This window comes from Marmota monax, unplaced genomic scaffold (genome assembly GCF_021218885.2).
Source record: "Marmota monax isolate L192 unplaced genomic scaffold, Marmota_monax_Labrador192_F-V1.1 WCK01_AAM20220418_F8-fsc00042, whole genome shotgun sequence".
Taxonomy (NCBI): Eukaryota; Metazoa; Chordata; class Mammalia; order Rodentia; family Sciuridae; genus Marmota; species Marmota monax.
In genome coordinates, this window is record NW_026693008.1 from 4,875,383 (window position 1) to 4,898,515 (window position 23,133).

At 41.5% G+C, this 23,133-nt stretch overlaps 1 protein-coding gene across 3 annotated transcripts in view; it reads right to left on the bottom strand.

The window, feature by feature from the left end:
• The window catches only part of Ptprg (protein tyrosine phosphatase receptor type G), a 712,009-nt gene that overhangs the window by 514,188 nt on the left and 174,688 nt on the right, over nt 1–23,133 (bottom strand). The gene's annotated exons all lie outside the window — the stretch shown is intronic.

Consider the following 23,133-nt stretch of genomic DNA (forward strand, 5'->3'; position numbering starts at 1 on the left):
ACCCACTGACACTCACATGCTAGGCAAGCACTTTACCACTGAGCTACAACCCCAGCCCTCCTTTCTTTCTTAAAGGAATGTCTAAGTGCACAGTGAAGGAGAGCATCAAATTCTGTATGAGGAGTACAGATAAAGGCGCCAAGATGTCCTCCAAGAAAGAAAGCAGCATTACTATCTTTATTCAGCATTTCCCCATCTTCCTCGGTCACAAAACCTTCCTTCCATGAAAGGCCTATTAACAGCCAACTCCACTAATCTTTCAGGTGCAGACCTGGGGAAATCACCCTGAGCAACCAATCACCTGTACCCAGCCCCTTGCCAGAAACTTCCACATAGAATCAGTAGTGCAGGGCGGGTCATCAGAGAAGGACTCAATTCTGCACTAATGATATCTGTTTTGTATAGAGGACTCTCCTCCCAGAGACGAATGCCAAGAAACTAAAGAAATTATTGAAATCTAGGTGGCTCAACAGTTAAAATGACTGTAAAAGTCTCCCAATGTCTGAAATTAATTCCTGTCGTAAATGTCCCTACCAAAAGAAGACATACATCACACCTGTGAGTTGCAGAGATATAAATTCATGATCAGTTGTGATAAATGGTGAGACTGGTGGCTTTTTTGATGAATAACTCTCTGTCTCAATCAAATTCCAAGACCATAAACATGGATTCTAATAACTGTATTTATGACTACTATTTTACAGACAAAAATCTAAAATCAATTAATATATTTCTAATTATTATATTACCTGTCCTGACACATAAATCTATTCTTTTCTGTAATGAGAAGAGAAATAAAGTATCAAATATTCCATTTTACTCCCATGTTAAGTATTCCACAATACACTAAAGTGTCTTTGAACAGTGAAAATGTGTGTGTGTGTTCCACTTTTTCTATCAAAGCTTTACCTAATTAAAAATAGAATACCTAAGTACCATGTAATTAATACTAAAGAACACTACAAATGCTCTTAATATTTTGTAAAGCATTCTACAAATGGCAGAACTCGTTGGAAGCCAACTTAAAGAAAATTATTTACATAGGAATCTTATACATTGTAGAATCATCTGTGTGAGGGGAACTTAAAAAAAATAATTTAGTACAAGAAAATCACCATATATTTAAATAAGCAAAAAGGAAATATGAGCAAAATAAAATAACATGAGATAGCTCTCAGACCACTAAAAAATTAACATTTAAGAAATAGAGTGTAGTGATTCTTTTTGCTCTGAAATAGCAAGCTTTAATAATCTTTGGCTATTTTATTAGCATTTAAATTAAGAAAATGTTTTTATATAATAATGGTGTTGAACACTACATTTTTGATAAGCAAGTGTTTTCCTCTTATCGGAGGTGAAGGACAGTGCTGGGGATTAAACCCGGGTCCTCATACATGCTAGGCAAGAACTCTACCACAGAGCCACAACCCCAGCCACCATCTTTCCTTTTGAAAATGCAGTCTTTATTTCTATCTGAGAAATGGGATATCCCAAACCTACCCCTTTTCTATATAGATGGAGACCTGGAAAATGCAGTATCAATCAGGGATGTTAGACTCAAAATCTAAAGGAGAAACTTAAAAGTGGCCCTGGTATATGAATGATCTTATACATTGTCAACCTCTTGGAAATACATAGATCTATGGGTCTATCTGTTAACAGCATGATAAACATATTTGGTCTTGGTATGTTTGACCTTCAGTGGCTATCACTGATAATAAAATTTCACTTTCAGAAGAAAAGAGACTCTGAGCTTCCCGGAACAGTGACCAGATGAATCCATCTTTAAAATCACACATGTACAAGAGGGCTGACAATGACGACCAATCTGCGCTGTGGAAAGTTAAGGCACTAGAAAAGGAAGAGATAAACAGACTTGCCTTTAAACCCCAGCAAGATGCAATTTTGGTCTAACCTGGACACAAAGTTGAAAACTCGATTTTGAGAGGAATCTGTGGCCATTACTACATTTATGGAACTCATCAAATATTAAGGTGGTGGCACATGACCAAAAAAAAAAAAATTTGTCAATCACCATTCATAGCTCTATTTCCCTTTGCACCCCCTTTGTTAAAGACATCCTTTAAGAAGTGGCTATTCCTTGCGCAGCCCTGAAGTGACTTGTCAAGGTTTACCACTGGATGACTATAAATTATCTCACGGTACTGCAAAGACATGGCCAGCTGATTCTTCAGGGTCCTTCATGGTTAGAGATACTAAAATGGATATTATTTTCTAACAGCCTCTTAGATCAAAGAGTTGATACATGAGTAGTCATCAGGGACCTCAAAAATAACACAACAATGATAAAAGCAATCTCACCACTACCATCCTTTGTCACCTCCACGTGACAGGAGATGAAGGATTCTCATGGTGATCAGAAGTGTGATTCATGCCATGATGGTTTCATGCAGTGACTTCTGCAATATTCAGCTTATCAAATTTCCATTTGGTTTCTCCATTCTCCAGGGACAGGACTGAATCCCAGGCCACTCACTTGCTACTGTAATGCATCAGCCCTCCTGCACAATATAGTCTGCTCTGCTCTTACCACACAACACTCACTCAAGGAAAAATCTGGGTCAATAACTGGTTAGTCAACGTTTAACTCTCACAACATCATGATGACCAAGTGCACAGAAGTGATGAATTCTGGTGAGCTTCTAGACCAGGATTCCTCAACCCTGGGACTCTAGGCATTTGAGACCACATAATTCTTTCGAATAAGGACCATTCTATGAATCTCAAGATGCTGAATAGGATTTTGTGCCTCTACCACAAAATACCAGTTACCTACTCAGTCACCCCCAATTGTCACAACCAAAAAAAAAAAAAAAAACCAATATTTTCAGGGGCCAGCCTCAATAAAGCATGACTGTAATTCCAGTAACTCAGGAGGCTTAGGCAGAAGGATCACAAGTTCAAGTCATCCTCAGCAACTTGGTGAGACCCTGTCTCAAAATGGAAAATATAAAGGACTGGCAGTGTAACTCTGTGGCAAGAGCCCCCTGGGTTCAATCCCCAGTATGCACCCCATACACACACAAAAAAAGTTTGTTACCAGAGGGGATAAAATTGACCCTAATTGAGAACTATTTCTCCAGCACGAAAGAAAACTTTTTCCTCAATCAAACTCCAGAAACAGAGGGTTCCAGAATGAGGCCGAACTAAACTTAAAACAAATTGAAGTAAATCATCATTTAATCTTTCCGAGGTCTCAGTGTCTGTCCCCCTTCCCTTAGCCTGGGATGCCCACCCCATGGGATGCATAAGAGGGCTCAGTCCCTCATTACATTTAGGTATTCGCTCTCATTAGAGAGATCTCTCCAGGTTACAAGAGCACCTTGCTGGCCTCTGCCAGTCTCTATAGCATGACCTGACTTACTTCACGCACTATGTGAGGAGATTGCACATTAATTTTGTGTATTTTTCAATGTCCATCTCCACCAGGTAGAAATGGAATTCATGTTATGTTCTCTGTTGCCATCTCGTGTTTAGAACTCAGCTGGCCACCTGGTCAGTACTTCATAATACTTTCTCGGTGAATGACTCAATGAATGAAAATGGGCAAGAGAAACTACCATCCCCCAAAACACCCTACTTACTGTTAAGTTGCTGACTTATTTAGCCAAAGATGGAGAACCTTGGTGAAAATGATGCGCAGGAGCTATAATTTAGCCTCACTTCTTGAGTCCCACAAAGGGGGGTGGGGGTGGGGGGTCAACATGGGCCACCCTGATCTTAGAAGTTTGCATACTTGGGGCATTTTGCAAGCTTTTCGGGAAGATCACAAAGCAACACCTGGACCTCCATTAAGGAGAATGTCCCACCCCCCAAATTCAGTCTTAGTGATTGGGAAGGTAGAGTGGACAGTTGGTGGGAGGTTTCTCACTTGCTCCCCAAGAAGCTACTTTCCCTTCCTCAAAAAGAGCACAGCTCTGGGGATTGATAGGAACATCAATTTAGACAGAGTGCCAGGGAGTGGTGACCCGTGCCTGAAGCCCCAGCTACTAACATGGTTGTAGCAGAACAGACTGGACAACATAAAGAGGACCGTCTCAAAAAAGAAAAAACAAGAAACAGCACACCAGCCCAGTGCCTGGGACTGAGTCAGTGCTCAGTAACTGTTCACCTACTGGCTCCTCTGTAATTTCTACATCCTCTGAACAGCACTGTCCAACAGAACTTTCTGCAAGGATGAAAACATTCTACATCTGGGCTGTGCAGTCGGGTAGCCACTTGGAATGTGCCCAGTGTGACTGGGGAACTGGATTTTAAATCTCATTTAACTTTAATTAGTCTAAATTTCGATAGCAACCTATATGACCCGTGGCTACATAAGTAGACAGAGAAACTTGAATAGTATAAAGCACTCCAAATTCAGAGATTTACTACTTAAATTATTTGCAATGAGGAGGTCGGCCTTCTGAAATCAAATTTCTATTTCTAAAGTAAACAAACTTCTTTATTTATAACTTCCTTCATTCTGAAGCACTGTTGGGTTGCCTAACCTTAAAGACCTGTAAAAGTTGCCAAGTGTAGCAGCAACCAGAGGGTATTTATCCAACAGCCATTTTTTTCTGACTTTGGAGTTAAGTCCTGACCCATCTAGGCCAGTCATGCCAATCTCCTTCTTCTTAGCAGAAACTGGTAGTTACAGGTGATCTGGGTCTGGTCAATGAGTTGACTCCAGAGGGGGCGGAGCGCTATAAGGAACTTGTAGTGCTACAAGGAACTTATTCCTTGCTTTTAAATTAAAACCATGAAAGGGACACTTTTCTATCGCTGAACTTGATAAGTCACCTACTTGACTTCTAGAACTCCTAAAACCATCGTGAAACCAGGAGGAAAGTGATTCTAAAGACCAGGCATATCTGCAAAAGCAGGGCCAAGGTTCCAGAAGGTGAAAGTGTACCTTACAGATGACAGAGTCAGGACAAAGAGGTGGCCCAGAGTTTCCTTGTGACACATGAGATAACAAACGGCCTTGTTAAGCCATATCTGTCAGGGTTATTTTTTCAGAACCTGCTCTGGGAAATGACTTCTGTGAGATTTTAGGAAAAAAAAAAAATCCTGGTCGCATTGCGAGCGACAGTGTACTCAAGTGACAAAAGGGAAGTGGAACCTGGAGGAGTTCTTTCTGGCACAGCAGGTGAGCGGCCCAATTGGCTGTGAGTGTGGAAACTTCCTCTTCACACCCTAGTGGATGGTGAGAGCAAGGGCAATCTGTACATGAAGAGGTTGTTATAAGACAGCTCATTAGGAGGTGGTGTAAGAACATAAAAGCCACAGGACCTTCAAAAAGTGTCAAAACCACTCCCCAAGAGGAGAGCGGGGACTATGTACTTAACAACAGTGAGAAAAGAGTACCCCCCATTAGCACCGTGAGCTGCAGAAGCAGAAACAAGCCCCAAAATGGCTTTGCTCATCCTTAACAGATGTGAGTCAAACAGCTCAGCAAAGGTTCGTGTTTCATTTCCCTGCTAAAAATTTCTCAATAGCCAATCGATATTGATTGTACTAATGGCACACACACCCTGCTCAAAGGAAGAGCAACATCCTGGCGTTTGGAACTACAGGAAAGGATGGGACAGAGAAAAATTGTCTACGGGAGAGAAAAGTGCCAGTGATAACCAGCAGAGCTACTAAATGGTACCTTTGGGAGCAGCAAAGTTTCACACAGCTTCCAGAGGAGCTTATTTTTCCTCCCAGGGAATGGCCTGCAAACTGGGAGAATGTGAAGCAACATGTACAAGAAACCTGTATCCAGGGCCTGCCCAACTTCCTGGACAATCTCAAGCCCAGACGTGGAGGACAGGGTTGGAAACACATCCAGGACCCTCAACGTATTCCTTGCTGAAATTCCCTCCATCGCGACATGCAGAGATGACATTTAAAACACTTGAGGAACCAGAGGTTTGGGATGGGTGGTGGGGATGCCTGTGGGGGTCCATTACAGGACCCTGAGGAGACCCCACCATAGAGGAAGCAGTTTTCTTGAGCAGTGGCAGAGCAGCAATTCACAGGGGAGGGGTCACATGTAAACTGTTAAGATTTGTAACTATTCCCTATTTACACATACTAGAGCCAATACTTACAATGAGCTGTGGTTTCTGAATCAGGACACTAATTTGTAAACCGATTCAAGGAATCTCCATACCCTTTGTATTTTTTTATATTGCAAACCAGTTTGATTGCATGGCAGGAAACAGGTGGCTTTTCCAAGTCCTTCCAGGATGCTGAGAAGACATTCCACAGAAGAAAACCTATGCCTACCCAACTGGAATACCAGCTGCACAACTGTTTAGATAAAAGTTGTCTTTAAAATGGCCCACTTTTAATAAAGTCTTAACTAGACTTTAATAGGAAACAGAGCACACCCAAAACGGAAAACTAGCAGGGCTTGCTAAATAGAAGGGGTACCAGGAAATGATGGAATGCACATGGTCAAGCTTTCACATACTCTCCCTGCTAAAGACTCTGAGCCAGTCCAATTGCTTTTTGGTGGAAAGAGATATTAGCAAGTAATCACAAGGTGCTAAATATGTATCCCTACCAGAGTTTCTCTTTGATTAAAAATCCATGCAAGAAGAAACGACTGTATAACATTTATTATGTCAAATCCTAGTAGCACAATAGTCACATCCAATGTTAAGGTTAGTGAAAATATAGGGTAGAGAGGTATTAATGAAAAGTGAGTATTCCAAAAGTTACTACCAAGTATTTCACAAAAAGGGAAGATTCTAAACTACGTGCATACTACTGTTGAGTTTTTGTTGTTGTTTTTTTTTAATCTATAGGTCTTTGTTACAAAATAGGAAATGGGGTTTAAAGTAAAAGAAACATTTCTGTTTTAACAGCATGAAAATCAACCCAAATACACAAGTCTGAAGGCTGCTGATCTCAAATAGGTTTGGTCATAAAAGAGTACCACCAGATGAGAGGTAAAGGTGAGGATCATTTTAGAATCAGTCAACAAACCCCTGGAGCATATCACTGTCACTCAAAGAAGACTCCAGGTGCTATGGTTTTGATCTTGAACACCCCCAAAGGCTGATGTATTAAAGGCTTGGTCACTAACTTGTGACATTGCTGTAAGCAGGTAAAACCTTTAAAAGGTGAGGGTCTAAGGGCTGGGAATACAGCTCAGTGGTAGAGTGCTTGCCTAGCAAATTTGATCATCACCAAAAGACAGATAGATGGATGGAAGGATGGATGGATCTATTGGGAAGAAGTTGGGATCTATTGGGAAGAAGTTATCTCATTAAGGGAGTGCCAATGAAGGGAATATTAGACCCCCTCAATGGCTTCCCAGCTACTATGAGGTAAGCAACTTCCTTTACCACTCACCACCACCAAGATGCAATGTCTACTCATGGGCCCAGAACAACAGAGGAATCTCTGAAACTATGCACCAAATTAACCTTTCTCCTTGTAAGTTGATTGGCTTGGGCCTTTTGTCACAGTAACAGACAACTGACTAACTCAACAGATGAAAGGACCATGTAAGACACATTTTTAATCCCAGCAATTTAACCTTATGATTGAATTAGTTTCTGCATTGAAATAGAATAAAAAAAATTTATGCATACATCAGATGCTTATTCCAGCTACATTCTCGCAATATTAAAAGTTCACAATCCAGTAAAAAAGCTCAGGATTAGGAAGATGGCGGCGAGGGGAGTGCATTGCCCCCGTGTGCTGCTTCACTGTGTGGGAGTATGACAAGTCAGGACGGCTAAAGGCTATCTTGTTAGGAATTTCCAGCAATAGTGGGGTGCTCCAGAACCTGGAGGAAGGAATTCCATCGCACGAGGATCAGCTACGGGGACTCAAACGCGAGAGGTTTGTCGCACGGAGGGTAACACTGCTTATTCAGCAAATCGCCCCGCGGCTAGAGTCTGCAAGGCGCGCTGGGATAGAGACGCAGGAATACAGCGCTGCAGTTTCTGCCAGCCGTGCCAGCACCGTACTCAGGGCTGAATTCTGGGTTTGAGACGGGGGAAGGAAGCGGTCCATCTCGGTTCTCCACACCGGTCAGACCACAGAGGAGGCCAGCAGCCACCATGTTGGAAAGCTGACATCACCATCCCTGTTTTCGACGGACGGCAGCTCATTCAGCCATAGAACAGGTAATTTCAGGCTGCCATTCACCTGCGGCTTGCAGACAGATTGCTAGGGTTCAGTGCCTGGGGGCTTCTTAGAACCTGATCTTATCGGAGCGAACACCGAGCGCCGGGCGGCAGAGTTCCGGCTCCCGGAACCGCCCTGGCCCAGGGCTAGGAGCCCACGGAAACTGCTTTTCGGTCCAGGTCCTGCTGAGGGCCGGTCAGGACTCACCCGTTGCTTTGGTTGCCCGGCAAGGGGAACGAAATGCTGCCATTCGCATAGGATACCAACATGGCAGAGATCTGATGTCATCAGAAAGCGGCGGAGGAGAGAACTTCATCAATACCAGCGGCGACAGAAACAGTTGGTCTCCTGGTAGGGGGGGTGAGGCACAGACACCCGAGTCTCCTCAATTTGTCGTCGAGCCAGAGGGGAGGAGCCAGGCAGCCGCCAGCGCCCAGAGCAGGCCCAGCGGCTCGCCAGCGTGGTGACCGCGTGACCCCAATTGGAGAGGGGGCGGAGCGGAGCCGCCACCCGCACCCACCAGGTGGGCAGACCCGCGACCCAGTGGTACATGGGCGTGGTAGGAGGGGCAGGGCAGAGCCGCTGCCCGCACTTGCAAGGTAAACAGACCTGTCACAGACTGGCGGGTCAGGCCCAGTGGCCTGCCAGTGTGGTACACACGTCACTCCAACTGGAGTAGGGGCAGAGCAGATCCTTCTCCCACGCCTGGATCAGGCCCTGCCGATTTGGTGGCCACATGACCCCAATTGGAGTGGGGGCGGAGCGGAAGCGCCACCCGTGCCCGCAGGGTGAGCAGACCTGTGACCAACCTGCAGATCAGGCCCAGGGGTCCGCAGGCGTGGTAGGAGGGGCAGGGCAGATCCGCCGCCCGCGCCTCCAAGGTAGGCAGACCGGCGGATCAGCCCCAGGAGCCTGCCGGCGTGGTACACACACCACCCTAATTGGAGTAGGGGCAGAGCAGAGCAGAGTCGCCGCCCGTGCCAGGAACAGGCCCAGCGACCTGCAGGCGGGGTAGTCACGACACCCCAATTGGAGTAGGGGCAGAGCAGAACCGCCACCCGTGCCCGAAAGGTGGGCAGATCTGCGACCGACCAGCGGGACAGGCCCAGTGGCCTGCCGTTACGACAGACACGTCACCCCATTTGGAGTAGGGGCAGAGTAGAGCCGCCGCCCGCGCCTGCAGGGTAGGCAAACCTGCAACCGACCGGCGGATCAGGCCCGGTGGCCTGCGGCGTGGTACACTCGTCACCCCAATTGGAGTAGGGGCAGAACAGAGCCGCCGCCAGCGCCCAGAACAGGCCCAGTGACACCCCAATTGGAATAAGGAGAGAGCAGAGCCGCAGCCCGCACCTGCAGGAAAGATACGCAAGCAGTATGAAAAGTTAAGGAAAGAAAGGACCACAAGCAATGCAGGTCAACGCAACTTTAGAAGAGGTAACAGCTGCAGCAGATGGAATGTCAGATAAAGAATTCAGGATATACATGCTTCAGATGATCTGGAGTATCAAGGAAGAAATTAGACAGCAAAATCAGACAATGAAAGATCACTTCGACAATGAATTACGCAAACAAATCCAGGAAGCAAAGGATCAACTATACAGGGAGATAGAGGTTATAAAAAAACAAACAAACAGAAATCCTACAAATGCAGGAAGCAATAAACCAACTTAAAAACTCAATGGAGAATACTACCAGCAGAGTAGAACACTTAGAAGATAGAACATCAGAAAATGAAGACAAAGTATTTCAACTTGAAAAGAACATAGACAGCTCAGCAAGACTGTTAAGAAACCATGAGCAGAACATCCAAGAAATATGGGATAACATTAAGAGACCAAACTTAAGAGTCATTGGGATACAGGAAGGTACAGAGCTCCAAACCAAAGGAATGAGCAGTCTATTCAATGAAATAATATGAGAAAACTTCCCAGACTTGAAGAATGAGACAGAATCCCAAATCCTAGAAGCCTACAGGACGCCGAATGTGCAAAATCATAAGAGATCCACACCTAGACACATTATAATGAAGATGCCCAACATACAGAATAAGGAGAGAATTTTAAAAGCTACAAGAGAAAGGAAGCAGATTACATTTAGGGGTAAGCCAATCAGGATAACAGCTGATCTTTCAACACAGACTCTGAAAGCTAGAAGATCCTGGAATAACATATTTCAAACACTGGAAGAAAATGGGTTCCAACCAAGAATTGTGTATCCAGCGAAATTAAGCTTCAGGATGGAAGATGAAATTAAAACCATCCACGATAAACAAAAGTTAAAAGAATTCGCAGCTAGAAAACCATCTCTTCAAAACATCCTCGGCAAAACATTACAGGAAGAGGAAATGGAAAATAACAATGAAAACCAACAGTGGGAGGTAGGACAGTAAAGGGGGGGAAAATAATCAAAGAGGAAAACAAAACATGTTTAGTAACAGAAATAAACAAATATGGCTGGAAGAACAACCCATATCTCAATAATAACCCTAAATGTTAATGGCTTAAACTCACGAATTAAGAGACACAGGCTAGTAGAATGGATCACAAAACAAGACCCAACAATATGCTGCCTACAGGAGACACATTTGATAGGAAAAGACATACACAGGCTGAAGGTGAAAGGTTGGGAAAAATCATATCACTCATATGGACTTCGGAAACAAGCAGGAGTGTCCATACTCATATCAAATAAAATAGATTTCAAGCCAAAGTTAATCAAAAGGGATAAAGAGGGACACTACATACTGCTTAAGGGAACCATAAACCAACAAGACATAACAATCATAAATATTTATGCCCCAAACAATGGTGCAGCTATGTTCGTCAAACAAACTCTTCTCAAGTTCAAGAGTCTAATAGACCACCACACCATAATCATGGGAGACTTCAACACACCTCTCTCGCCACTGGACAGATCTTCCAAACAAAAGTTGAATAAGGAAACTATAGAACTCAATAACACTATTAATAACCTAGACCTAATTGACATATATAGAGTATACCACCCAACATCAAGCAGTTACACTTTTTTCTCAGCAGCACATGGATCCTTCTCAAAAATAGATCATATATTATGTCACAGGGCAACTCTTAGACAATATAAAGGAGTAGAGATATTACCATGCATCTTATCTGATCATAATGGAATGAAACTGAAAATCAATGATAAAAGAAGGAAGGAAAAAGCATACATCACTTGGAGAATGAACAATAGGTTACTGAATGATCAATGGATTATAGAAGACATCAAGGAGGAAATTAAAAAAATTCTTAGAGATAAATGAAAACACAGACACAACATATCGGAATCTATGGGACACATTGAAAGCAGTTCTAAGAGGAAAATTCATTGCTTGGAGTTCATTCCTTAAAAAAAGAAAAAACCAACAAATAAATGATCTCATACTTCATCTCAAAATCCTTGAAAAAGAAGAGCAAAACAACAGCAAAAGAAGTAGAAGGCAAGAAATAATTAAAATCAGAGCTGAAATTAATGAAATCGAAACAAAAGAAACAATTGAAAAAATTGACAAAACTAAAAGTTGGTTCTTTGAAAAAATAAACAAAATCGACAGACCCTTAGCGATGCTATCGAAGAGAAGAAGCGAGAGAACTCAAATTACTAGCATACGGGATGAAAAAGGCAATATCACAACAGACACTTCAGAAATACAGAAGATAATCAAAAACTATTTTGAATCCTTATACTCCAATAAATTAGAAGATAGTGAAGGCATAGATAAATTTCTTAAGTCATATGATCTGCCCAGATTGAGTCAGGAGGATATAGACAACCTAAACAGACCAATATCAATTGAGGAAATAGAAGAAACCATAAAAAGACTACCAACTAAGAAAAGCCCAGGACCGGATGGGTATACAGCAGAATTTTACAAAACCTTTAAAGAATAACTAATACCAATACTTTTCAAGCTACTTCAGGAAATAGAAAAAGAGGGAGAACTTCCAAATTCATTCTATGAGGCCAACATCACCCTGATACCTAAACCAGACAAAGACACTTCAAAGAAAGAAAACTACAGACCAATATCTCTAATGAACCTAGATGCAAAAATCCTCAATAAAATTCTGGCGAATCGGATACAAAAACATAACCAAAAAATTGTGCACCTTGATCAAGTAGGATTCATCCCTGGGATGCAAGGCTGGTTCAATATACGGAAATCAATAAATGTTATTCACCACATCAATAGACTTAAAAATAAGAACCATATGATCATCTCGATAGATGCGGAAAAAGCATTCGACAAAGTACAGCATCCCTTTATGTTCAAAACTCTAGAAAAACTAGGGATAACAGGAACATACCTCAATATTATAAAAGCAATCTATGCTAAGCCTCAGGCTAGCAACATTCTGAATGGAGAAAAACTGAAGGCATTCCCTCTAAAATCTGGAACAAGACAGGGATGCCCTCTCTCTCCACTTCTCTTCAACATAGTTCTCGAAACACTGGCCAGAGCAATTAGACAGACGAAAGAAATTAAAGGCATAAAAATAGGAAAAGAAGAAATTAAATTATCACTATTTGCAGATGATATGATTCTATACCTAGCAGACCCAAAAGGCTCTACAAAGAAACTATTAGAGCTAATAAATGAATTCAGCAAAGTGGCAGGATATAAAATCAACACGCATAAATCAAAGGCATTCCTGTATATCAGCGACAAATCCTCTGAAATGGAAATGAGGACAACCACTCCATTCACAATATCTTCAAAAAAAATAAAATACTTGGGAATCAACCTAGCAAAAGAGGTAAAAGACTTATACAATGAAAACTACAGAACCCTAAAGAGAGAAATAGAAGAAGATCTTAGAAGATGGAAAAATATACCCTGTTCATGGATAGGCAGAACTAACATCATCAAAATGGCGATATTACCAAAAGTTCTCTATAGGTTTAATGCAATGCCAATCAAAATCCCAACGGCATTTCTTGTAGAAATAGAGAAAGCAATCATGAAATTCATATGGAAAAATAAAAGACCCAGAATAGCAAAAACAATGCTAAGCAGGAAGTGTGAATCAGGCGGTATAGCAATACCAGATTTCAAACTATACTACAGAGCAATAGTAACAAAAACAGCATGGTAGTGGTACCAAAACAGGCGGGTGGACCAATGGTACAGAATACAGGACACAGAAACCAATCCACAAAACTACAACTATCTTATATTTGATAAAGGGGCTAAAAGCATGCAATGGAGGAAGGATAGCATCTTCAACAAATGGTGCTGGGAAAACTGGAAATCCATATGCAACAAAATGAAACTGAATCCCTTTCTCGCGCCATGCACAAAAGTGAATTCAAAATGGATCAAGGAGTTTGATATCAAATCAGAGACACGCCATCTGATAGAAGAAAAAGTTGGCTACGATCTACATTCGGTGGGGTCGGGCTCCAAATTCCTCAATAGGACACCCATAGCACAAAAGTTAATAACTAGAATCAACAAATGGGACTTACTCAAACTAAAAAGTTTTTTCTCAGCAAAAGAAACAATAAGAGAGGTAAATAGGGAGCCTACACCCTGGGAACAAATCTATACTCCTCACACTTCAGATAGAGCCCTAATATCCAGAGTATACAAAGAACTCAAAAAATTAGACAATAAGAGAACAAACAACCCAATCCACAAATGGGCCAAGGACCTGAACAGACACTTCTCAGAGGAGGACATACAGTCAATCAACAAGTACATGAAAAAATGCTCACCATCTAAGATACCATCTCACTCCAGTAAGATTGGCAGCCATTAGGAAGTCAAACAACAACAAGTGCTGGCGAGGATGTGGGGAAAAGGGTACACTTGTACATTGCTGGTGGGACTGCAGATTGGTGCAGCCAATTTGGAAAGCAGTATGGAGATTTCTTGGAAAGCTGTGAATGGAGCCACCATTTGCACCAGCTATTCCCCTTCTTGGTCTATTCCCTAAAGACCTAAAAAGAGCTTGCTACAGGGACACTGCTACATCGATGTTCATAGCAGCACAATTCACAATAGCAAGACTGTGGAACCAACCTAGATGCCCTTCAATAGACGAATGGATAAAAAATATGTGGCATTTATACACAATGGAGTATTACTCTGCATTAAAAAATGACAAAATCATAGAATTTGCAGGGAAATGGATGGCATTAGAGCAGATTATGCTAAGTGAAGCTAGCCAATCCCTAAAAAACAAATGCCAAATGTCTTCTTTGATATAAGGAGAGTAACTAAGATCAGAGTAGGGACGAAGAGCAGGAGAAGAAGATTAACATTTAACAGGGATGAGAGGTGGGAGGGAAAGGGAGAGAGAAGGGAAATTGCATGGAAATGGAAGGAGACCCTCAGGGTTATACAGTGGAGGGGGTAGAGAGAGAGGAGGGGAGGGGAGGGGAGAGGTGGGGAGGGGGGATGGTGGAGAATGGGAAAGGCAGCGGAGCACAATAGACACTAGTATGGCAATATGTAAATCAATGGATGTGTAACTGATGTGATTCTGCAATCTGTGTATGGGGTGAAGGTGGGAGTTCATAACCCACTTGAATCAAAGTGTGGAATATGTCAAGAAATTTGTAATGTTTTGAACAACCAACAATAAAAAATAAAAAAGAAAAAAAGAAAACAAAAAAATAAAATAAATAAATAAATAAATAAAAAAGCTCCCCCATAATTTTATTTATTTTGTTTATTCATGGCAATACTAGGCAAAGCACTTACCCTGAGCCATGTTCTCCGGCCCCTTCCATTGTATTTTTGAGACAGGGTCTCAATAAGTTGCTAAGGCTGGCCACGGATTTATGAACCTCCTATCTCAGCCTCCCAAGTTGCTGGGATTAAAAACGTATGTCACTATGGCTGGCCCTCCCTTAACTTGTTACATTACCACCAAGACGACCTTGCCAAGAAAAGTAGGAAGACTTCAACTTAATAATTTCAACAAGGACCAAAAAAGTGGTACCCAGCATGACACATACCAATGATATTTTATTTGTCAAAAGAAAATTCTACAAAAGGTAGCTTAACAATATCTGGAGGGAAAGACAAAATGTTCCTCTGTTTTATATCAGCAGAAAGTGGGTTTTGTGTACCAAATCAGATAAAATAAACGAGAATACAGATAAAATAAACGAGTATATTTTGTCAGGTTACAAAGAAAGACCTGCAGCCTTTAAGGACATCACACAGCATTTGGAATCTGTTAGGCACGTAGTGGGCCAGATATACTTTCCCTCCCAACATTTAAATTAATCACATCCTCCCGCCCGCCACACTTCCTCCAGGCCTCTCCCCAAGAAGTCAGTTTCAAAGGTGAGAGAAAAATCATCATTTCAAATTTACAACCAGGAAAAAAAAAAGAAAGATGTTTGACTTTGATCCATCACAGATATGAAAAATATACACTTAGATATAACTCTCTGTGTGCCTTCTGTAGACCCACTAAACTTATAGATTAATGAATATAAGGATTTATGTAATGTCAAAGTAAATATTGACCTTATCTCTGCCTGGGTCAATATTTACTGCTTTGCCCAATAAATCTCCATGTTCATTTTCACACTGAGTCAATATCAGTTCATTAATTTCTGCATGGTTCGTATCAGCGTTTTATAAAATTTGAATTGCCGGTGAAAACATCCACCTTAAAAAAAAAAAAAAAAAACAACTAGATACAGCCAATTAAAGAGAGAAAAAGGCTTTTGCTTTCCCTCTGGCTTCTCTCTTAAGCTGGGCACATGGCCACATCTGTAATCCCAGTGGCTTGGGAGGCAGAAGGACTGACAGTTCAAAGCTAGCCCCAACCCTAAGAAAGGCCCTCTGCAATTTAGTGAGATCCTTTCACAAAATAAAAACATTTTTAAAGGCCTGGAGATGTGGCTCAGAAGATAAGTGCCTCTGGGTTCGATCCCTGGTACCCCCGCCAAAAAAAATTATATACATTTTACACACACACACATACACACACATAAAAACTATAAATACATGGGGGCTGGGGTTGTAGCTCAGTGGTAGAGCGCTTGCCTAGCATGTGTGAGGCACTGGGTTCGATCCTCAGCACCACATAAAAATGAATGAATGAATGAATAAATAAATAAATAAAGGTATTGTGTCCATGTACAACTTAAAATTTTTTCACTGTGAATACATATTTTATTTTATATATTAATAAAATGAAATATATTATGTATTTTTAAAATAATGTATATAAGTTGACATATTACGGATATATTGGTATAAGAAACTTAATTCTTGATATACTTTCATAAAATATTAAACAATTTTAGAAATAAGAATGTAAAGATGCAATACATATCACTTCTCAATAATACCCCCACAATTAACTTTAGTGGCCAGTCTCCAAAATTCGACTGTATTCATGAACAGGACCATTTACCCATATTATCTTAACTCCTCCTCTAGCTCGACCTACTTTGTTTTGGTGGCTGTTAGGTAAGCGTTTCACCATAAGGATGTACTATACATACCCAAATCCCTCCTGATGGTCATTTAGATTGCTCAACACAGTGCCACTTTCAGGACATGCAAAAGTGTATCTAAAAGATAAGTCCCTAAAAGCAGAAGCGCTGGACGAAAGACTATCAATTTTTAATTTTTTCACAGATGTTACCAAAAAGCCCTCCAAAAAAGGCTTCATCAACCTGCTCCCTTTAGAGTCCATTGCAAATCAAAATTCTCAGCCTTCCATTCACTGGTGTTTCAAAAGCCCCATTACCAGGCATCATTACTGACGCAAAGCACTTGATACCAATGCCACGTTGGACAATAGTTCATCCTCCTACCCATCAGCATCCATGAACTTTACAAACGCTTATGAAACTAGCTCCAGGAGTAGCAAGGATTCAAATACAGCTCGGGAGAAAGAAGGGAGCTGAGAAAACAACTTCTTTCAAATGGTAAGGAAAAAAAAAAAAAAGGCAAAGTGGCCTAGTACTGAGACAAGTTCAAGGTGCCCAAAGCCAATGTTGGCACACATTTTTTTCCCTTATGTACAGAAAGCCCTGACAACTATGGGATCATGTGATTTTTTTTTTTTTTGACTCATTCTTTTTATCCCTATTAACACAGATCGAACACAAAAGAAGAAGAATACCAACAGGAAGACAGTTTATCCTACAATGTGTTCCCTAATTTGAGGACCTCCTACCCCCAAAACATCGAGATAGGAACACGGATCAAGGAAGATTAATTACAGACAAAGGTACTACTCAAAGAACGACGAGACTCAAGAACATGCATCTTAATTGGTTCAAGTCCAAACTGTACAACTATCCCACACTCCTGTTCCCTTTCACTCATTTTAAATTAAATGCAGTGCCATCTTCAGTCACCCTCGGGGATTAGGATTTACTTTCTCTTCCACATACAAGCAATAATAAATCCCCATGAGGTATGATTAGTTCTCAACATTCTTCTTCTCACACTTTTCCTTCCTCCTACCAATCCTCAAATGGTGTTCTTACCCCAAAGCAACAGTTTTCCATTAAATCCATTCATAAATCCCTAATACCTCCGGAAAGAAATTCTAGGTCCCAGGAATACTGCAACCCTCTCCATATCCCAAATCCAATATTCCGCATTAATCCCTTAACTTTCCTTGGCCTGCTACATGCTCTGGATATACTAAGCCAGTTCCCTTGTCACCATCTGAGCGTTTCAGGTCTCAAAGGCCCGTGAGCCTCCTTATCTACCCTTAAAGGTAGAGATCTGGCAGAAGCAATTCTGCAAAGTAGCTGCTCTGGTACCTCTTGTGATAGCACACCTGGCAGAGAATAAGCAGTTAACAAGCATGACAAACAAGTAACTCTGACTTACAAAGTGTCATCGGATTAATATGGACGTGGAGAGAAGATGGAAAGTAAAATGTAAAGGAGACTCGGGAAAGATGGATCAAGGAGGGCCAAGATAGCTTTGGGGCTGGGATGGTCAAGAGTGAATGCAAGGCTGATCTCTACCCAGGGATGTGGCTCCATTGGAGCAGAGATGTCTACTGCAAAGAAGAGAAGCTCTCTAGGGAATGATTCCCTTAAGAGGCTTCCTAGGAGGCTTTAGGAGGGGTGCAAATAATCTGACAATATTAACATTAAACCTTGGGGACTCTGCCTTGCCTTCCATTCTTCTAATGACAAAGGCAGATATCTGCAGGCATGCATATTTTGATTTACCCTGCACAGACCTTCTTAAAAATAGGTATGGAAATGAAATTTTAAGGAATTTTAATTATATCTTTAAGTTCACCAGGGGAGCTTGTTACTCGAAGGGATCCAACAGGGAAAGCTTTTGTGAATCACCCTCTACTGTATCAGAAGCTCCCACCCCCCAGAGTGAGTGCCTCAGCACAGACTGTCAAGATCTTCATCCATCTGTCCATCCCTCTGTCCATTTGAAAATTGTGCCCCAAATATCCACAAAAGGAGATGTTCTGACACAGCAGGAGAAGCCAGGTATCCTGAACTATAACCATTGTCCTCAAAGATTCTACATTTAGCAGGAGTAATGACACACACACCTGCATCTTGCTACAATACAAGATGTTCACATGAACACATAGTGGGGTGGCATATAATTGATAGGCCGGGTGCAAGCCAAAAATTATACCACGTGCTGACATACATCAAATCCTCCAAGTCATCCCATCAAGTGTGTCCATTTATCTCCCAATGACAGCTGAGCAAGTTATCGACCCCAGGACCATGCATGTCCCCTGGTTTAGGAAGGAATGCCTCTTACGCCACTTGACCTTCATCTAACCCCAGTGCCAGAACTTTTGCAGAGAACTGTGGTTAATACATGCTTCAATTTTGGATTCTTCTAATGATGTCTTGATTAAGTTTCTATTTTATTTTATTTATTTTTATTTCTTGGTACTAGGGATTGAGTCGAGGGATGCTCTACCCCTGAGATACATCCCCAGCCCTTTCTTATTTTTTTCCTTTTGAGACAGGGACTGGCTAAGTTACCAAGACTGGTCTCAAACACGAATTAGCCACCCAAGTTGTTGGGATTACAGGCCTGCACCACCACACCTGCCTGACTTTATAGTTCTTTAAACACAGAAGGAACATGAGATGTAGAGTATTAAAGATGTGGGGGGAAATGGGGTGGCAGAGACCACACCTGTTTTTCTCTAAATATCTGAGGGAGAAGAGAGAAAACTGCTTAATAAAAATGCCTTGAATTTCCAGTTGGCTTGTCCCAGATTTGTTTCTCATTCCTCTTTCCGGCAACAGTGACGTACCCAACATGTGTTACTTTTCGTGTAATAATTACAGAAGTTCTGGGAAAACTCCAAAAATTCATGAGCTGTCATCACTTCAAGTCACAGAGAAAAGTATCTACATCTCAGCTGGGTAAAACGAACAGAAGAGAAACTGTTTTAATATTCCCAATGAGATATGTTTTTAAACTATTGCATTTTTTTCCTGATGTCATTCTACATGAAATATATTAAAGGATCATTCCCTTTGATTCCCCCTCTGTGTTAGCATGTGAAAAAAGAAATCCAAGGACATATAAATCAATCTTGAAATTATACTCCTATTACTAAGAGTTAACAATAATATCTTCTTATCTATCTGATGGATGATTTTTTTCTCCCACTGAGCTGATATTATGATCCCTTTGTACAGGAGACTAAATTAAGAACCACAAAGGTGACCCATATAGATGACCATGACAGAACTGAACAGGTTCTGCCATCCAGAATCCCCTCTGCTAAAGTTACAGGTGTTCACAAAGGAATACTTGGATAAGACTATGAAAGCAAAGTTTTTTGACATTTCAAAGATAAGTAGGCATCTCCATTATCTAAAGTGACACAGGGGAAATGAAATAGCTAGGCTCGTCCTAAAGTGAGAAGTGAAGTGTTATCCCAATATTAACGAACTGTGGGTGATATGGAAGATGTTCCAAAACCAAGCCATCCACGATCAGAACCTCATGCAATTATCTGTCAGGTCTGGGAGGGATGTCATCAGAATAACAGAGTCAACATCAATCAAGCTTCACTCCACACAAAGGTGACTTAAGGAGCAGAATACTGAAACCCAAACCAGGCAACACCACTGGTCACCTTGACCCATTCCCCAAAACACCACCCTCTTCACTAGCCTTCCTTGCTCCCAAGGCCATCCCAACAGAAGGATCACCAGAATCCACTGGGAATGCTGTGGAAAAGGCTTGCCAAAGATACTGAGGCTCAACACAAATGGGGAAACTGAGGCTGCGAGCAATTAGGTGTCCTTCCAAAATCCTAATTGATAAAACTGAGATTTCCCAAATCCCAACTAGGCAATTCTTGTGACTTACAGCTGAGTGAATCTTGGGTACTAGCTCTCAGTATTACCTAGTAATAGACCCACTGTCAATCATGACTCCCCAAAGAAAATTCAATGAACAACTTCAACAGCAGCCAAGTCGTATAACAGTGTCAGCAATAGGTACTTACTGATAATGTTAAACTCAACCCCATAACAACCCTACAAGGGAAGTCCTATTAATTGTTCCCCATTTCACAGATGGGAAAACTGAGGCATCGAGCAACTACATGTACTTGCAGAATCTTAACTGATAAAACCGTGGTCTCTCTATATAAATACAAAATTTATACTCTCAGGGCTGGGATATAGCTCAGTTGGTAGAATGCTTGCCTACCATGCACAAAGCCCTGGGTTCAATCCCCAGCACCACCAAACACCAAATAAACAAACAAACCAAACCATACTCTCACACACTACATGCCCCAAAGCCACCCAAGACAGTACTGTAGGAGAAAGCAAATGAAATCAGAGAATAAGACAGGAAAATAAAGTATGGACCATTAATCCAATCTTTCAGAATGGCCTGCTTCAGCTTAGCTAAATTTAAGAACATTTCCCCCAGCAAAGAGCCTGACCTCATTTGTCAGTCTTTTTTGCCAAGCAACATTTATACCTTGAGATTCACATGTACAACTATTAGTCCTACATCTAGGTCTGTGATAGTTTTAAGGTGTTGAACTGCCGAAAACAACAGGCTCCAACTCTTCCTGCCCTTTCTTTATTGGCCAAATGGTGAGGAGTGTCTCTGATGGACCCCTCATCTTCCTGATGTGGGAATCAGTACCACCATCACTTTGGCATGTGACAACCACTGAGACCGTGGAATTCTCAGCAAGCACCGTCTCACACATGATGACCGCATACAAGTTAAACATCCCCGACTCAAAAATCTGAACATCCCCATGACCCAAAACTGAGTACCAACGTGATAACACAAGTAAAGATTCCATAATGACCTGGTGACACAGCCCAGTGAAAACACAGGCACAGTAAAAATGTCCTATAAAATCAGCTTCCAGCTGTCTATATAAGGTTCATGTGAAACAAATTAATTTCATGCTCAGTCCTGGTTCCCATTTCCAAGACATTTCATTTTATATATGCAAATATTGCAAAACCAGAAACCATCAGGCATGTTGGCGCTAGCCTGTAATCCCAGGGGCTTGGGAGGCTGAGGCAGGAGGATTGCGAGTTCAAAGCCAGCCTCAGCAAAAGCAAGGCGCTAAGCAACTCAGCAAGACCCTCTCTCTAAATAAAATACAAAATAGGGCTGGAGATGTGGCTCGGTGGTCAAGTGCTGCTGAGTTCAACCCCCGGTAAACTCCCCCCCCAAAAAACCCTGAAATACTCCCAAGTATTTTCGATAAGGATATATGGATATCAATCTGTACCATTATCTGATATCTGTCTCACTCTCCTTATTTTCTCTATTACACCTAACAAAGCAGTTCATAGCCTCTGAAGGATTCCTCAAATCACTATCCTAATCTGAATTTCAGAGGGAAAATATCAATTAAAACAAGAGTTGACAAGCGGTGGCCTGTGAACCCTATCTAACCAGAAACCTGTTTTTGCACACCCTGTGAAGAAAGAATGCTTTATTGTAGTTCTAAATGGTTGGGTGGAAAAGTTGAAAGAACAGGACTTCCTGACACAGACAAATCCTACAAAACTCAAATTCATGAAGTTTTATCTGAACACAGCCCTGTACTCTCTGTGGCTGCTCTGACCCTACAACAGCCAATCTGAGTAGCTGAAACTGAGACCACGTGACCCGAAAAGCCCAAGATGTATCTTTTCAGAAAAAGTGTCCCAGTGCCTCAACTTATGCCACAGGCGGACAAGGTACCCACATCCAGACACCGTGCATTCCACAGGGACCAAACAGAGGCTGTTTAAGCCCACCCAAGGAAGGACATCAATCATGCCTCCATCCCAAAGATAACATCGCTTATGTCTATTCTTAACTGAGTAATGAGAGAAGTTTTAGGCCTTTCCTTTCTTTGCCTCAATGGCAATTGGAGATGCTGATGGGATATAACTTCCAATTTCCTGAGTAACAGCATTATCATTCTAGATTGACGAACTGTAAACAGCAGGCCACTTTACACTTCTTCCTGACTGATATCAGAGCCGCAAAGAACAAAATGATAAATTTTCTTTGGGTTTCTTGGCATGAAGCTATATATATATATTTTTTATATGTAATTTTGGCCTTCATCTTCCAATTTCCCTCATTTATCAGAAATGGTGACAAAAAGGCTCTAATTAGATAATTCTAATCACAAAGAACTGGATGTGATGGAAGACTTCAGAATCACTATCTGCTAGGAACAAAACAAAACAGATAGGCTTTTCTCCCTGTAGGGGCAGGAGATTTATCAATAGACAAAAGGATGCAAAAAGCCAATAGATAAGGTGTAATTAAAGATCAGACCTATAAATTTTACACTGACACAAATTTAACAGGATTTCCAGGCGGAAATTCAGAATTTAAAACCAGAGCATTAACGATGAAAGGAGCGCTTTCGGCTCTATATGCAACAACATTGCATAATGCATAGATTTATTATTAAGACTAATACTCTATGACTTTCAGCTCCTTCATATAAGCAATCCGAATTATTCAGTGTCAAAGTAATTTCCAAAGTG